Source organism: Myotis davidii, unplaced genomic scaffold (assembly GCF_000327345.1).
Source record: "Myotis davidii unplaced genomic scaffold, ASM32734v1 scaffold900, whole genome shotgun sequence".
NCBI lineage: Eukaryota > Metazoa > Chordata > Mammalia > Chiroptera > Vespertilionidae > Myotis > Myotis davidii.
Window position 1 is genome coordinate 1,483,663 of NW_006295185.1, and position 3,685 is coordinate 1,487,347.

Sequence of the window (3,685 nt, forward strand, 5' to 3'; positions counted from 1 at the left end):
GTTCAGTCAATACAGGTCATTAAAGTCTCCTATGATTTACCATTCTCTGTTTTTTTGGTTTGTTTTTTACATTCCTGTTACTATCACAAGGGGGCAGTATTCACATCAACCACAGCTGAATATAAAAAGACCAATCAGGATCCAGATTAAGTTCCCATGGTACAGAGTTTTGTTTTTTTTTTTGCAGTAGTTGATGATTTTACAGTACATGATTTTACATTTACTCAGTAATTATAATTCATGAAGTGTCGTTTTTACTTCCAATACTTTTGCTTTCAACACAGTAGCTGCTTTCAACACAGTAGCTGCTTTCCACACAGTAGCTGCTCTCTACACATGTATGACTGGTCCGCATAAGTACATTATGGCGCCACCCCTGTCACATACACCTGTATTTGTATGGGGTGTATGTGATGGGGTTGGCACAATGCTGTCATCACGTCGGGTACTCGTATGTGGGCGTATCTGCATGTGGGCAGACCCCCCTGGAGCAGTGTCTCGGTTTCTAAGACCATCGAAAATGTGTTTTCCGATGGTCTTAGGCGATCCCTGTGAAAGGGTCGCGACCCACAGGTTGAGAACCGCTGACTTAAATGGAAGGAAAGTTTAATTCAGTAGAGGGGGGTCATGACATATAAAAGTTAGGGCACCATGAGCCCAGAGGGTGACACCAGTGAGGTTCATGGAAAAGTGTGGGGAATGGTCCCCTCCAAAAGCTACACAACTGTCATTGACAGCCACTGAATCTTCCAGAAACTCTATACCAGAGCCCAGGCAGCTGAATTCTCAGCAGGGCATGAGCTTTCAGGGTGGGTTGACAATAAGTCTCAAAGGAGAAACTATTGCATTCCCCCAGTCTGATGCCCTAAGGAGGGGAGTTCTCCACCTAAGATGGTGTCTAGAGTGTGAGAGAGGAACTTAAGACAGGGTTCTTGGTGGCTGCCTTTTCAACTCTATCCCAAAAGCCACAGACTCGAGTTTCTCCTCAGATGACTCTAGTCTGCTCTGCCCTCCCTCCCTCAAAGCCCAGGGTGAGTGGCTGCGAACAAGATTTTGCATGTTGGCCCTTTAAGAGGGCGCTTGTGTCTCTAGCAGTCTCCATTTTCCCCTGGTGGACAAAAATCTTGCTGGATTTCACAGTCTCGTGTTATTTGGGTGTCTCTATCTTTTTTTAAATCCTCACTCGATGATATTTTTCCATTGATTTTTAGAGAGAGTGGAAGAGAGAGGGAAAAACAGAAGAAATATCCATGGGAGAGAAACACATCCATTGGTTGCCTCTTGCACAAGCCCTCACCAGGGCCTGGGCAGGGAGGAGCCTGCAACTGAGGTACATGCCCTTGACCAGAATCAAATCCAGGACCCATCAGTTTGCAGGCCGATGCTCTAGCCACTGAGCCAAACCAGCTAGGACTGTTTGGGTGTCTCTTTTCAGATTTGTTGCTATAGGCTGGGTAGCCCAGCATGGGATTTAGATTACACACTCCTCCAGGGAAACTTTGAACCTGAGATATCCCTCCAGAATCTCAGATGCCACCCATGGGATCAGGGCCAGTCCTTTTCATGTCTCTGACCTTCCTACCAGTCTCAATGTGGCTTTTTCTATAAATCCTTGGTTACAAGACTTCTGTTAAGCTAGTTTTTAGTTGGTGTTCAGGTTGATTTTTCTTTATTTTAGTTGTAATTCCAGTTTGGTCTTGGGAGGAAGTAAGTGCAATTTCCATCTACTTTGATGCCATCTTGGATCTCCCACCATTGGTACTTCTTCCTTCCTTCCTTCCTTCCATCCTTCCTTCCTTCCTTCCTTCGTTCCTTCCTTCCTTCCTTCCTTCCTTCCTTCTTTCCTTCCTTCCTTTCTCCTTCCTTTCCTTCTTTTTTATTTTTTTCATTCTTTCTCTCTTTTTAAAATATATTTTTATTAATTTAAGAGAGAAAGAGAGAGGGAGAGAGAGACAGAAACATCAATGATGAGAGAGAATCATTGATAAGCTACCTCCTGCATGTCCCCAACTGAAGATTGGGCCTGCAACCCAGGCATGTGCCCTTGACTGGAAAGTGCAATTTCCATCTACTTTGATGCCATCTTGGATCTCCCACCATTGGTACTTCTTCCTTCCTTCCTTCCTTCCATCCTTCCTTCCTTCCTTCCTTCGTTCCTTCCTTCCTTCCTTCCTTCTTTCCTTTATTTTTTTCATTCTTTCTCTCTGTTTAAAATATATTTTTATTAATTTAAGAGAGAAAGAGAGAGGGAGAGAGAGACAGAAACATCAATGATGAGCGAGAATCATTGATAAGCTACCTCCTGCATGTCCCCAACTGAAGATTGGGCCTGCAACCCAGGCATGTGCCCTTGACTGGAATCAAACCTGGGACCCTTCGGTCCACAGGCTGATGCTCTATCCACTGAGCAAACCTTGCTAGGGCTTATTTATTGATTTCAGAGAGAGAGAGAGATCAATTTGTTGTTCCACCTTGCTGTGCATTCATTGGTTGATTCTTGTATGTGCCCTGACCAGGGAGTGAGCCTGCTACCTTGACGTGTCAAGACAATGCTCTAAACAACTGAGCTACCTGGGAAGGATGACAAGTATTGGTATTTTTATAGTAATTGCCTTGAATCTATGGATTGCTCTGGGTAATATGGACATTTAACAATGCTCATTCTTCCTATCCATGTCACAGTATATGCTTCCATTTATTTGTATCTTCTTAAATTTGTGTTTTCAGTGTCTTATAATTTTATGAGTACAGATCTTTTACCTCCTTTTATTTTTAATTTATTCCTACATATTTTTTAATGTAATTGTAAATGAAATTGTTTTCTTAATTGCCCTTTTTGATAGTTTATTATTGTTGTATAAAATGCAACCAATTTCTGAATACATTTTTTGTGTCCAGCTACTATTGTGAATTCATTTATTAGTTATAGTAGGTTTTGGTGGAGTATTTAGTGTTCTCTATATACAGTATCATGTCATTTGCAAGTAATGACATTTTCGCTTCTCCCTTTTTAATTTGGATGGCTCTTATTTCTTCTTCTTATCTGATTGTTGTGGCTAGGACTTCCAGTAATATGTTGAATAAGAGTGGTGTGAGCAGAGGAAGTGAGTGTACCTTCTACCAATTCTGCTGCCAACTTAGGTCCTTTCCTCGGTTTCTGCCAAATGTGAAGAACTGTCATAGCCTCCTGCAGTTTCAAGTAATTTTCAAACTCACTTGTTCTCATAGTCTAGTAGAGGATATCCTGATGTTTGCCTTTTAGGCTCCTTGTGCTCTCTTATTCCTATGCTAGAGGCCTGGTGCATGAAATTCGTTCACTGAAGAGGGGTCCCTCAGCCCGGGTTGTGCCCTCTTGCAAGTCTGGAAACCCTCACTCCTTACTACCCGTCTGTTTACTGCTCCTTACCGCTTGGCTCGCTGCTCCTTAGTGCTGCTGCAAAGGTGGGAAAGGCTCCCACCACCACAGCTGCACTCACCAGCCGTGAGCCTGGCTTCTAACTGAGCAGTGCTCCCACTGTGGGAGAGTACTGACCACCACGGGACAGCTCCTGCATTCAGAGTCAGCACCGTGGTGGTCAGTGCACATCATAGTGACTGGTCATTCTGGTCATTCCACCATAACAGTGGCCTGGCCAGCCTGGATGAGGGGCTGAGGGCTGTTTGCAGCTGGTCACACACCCTTCAG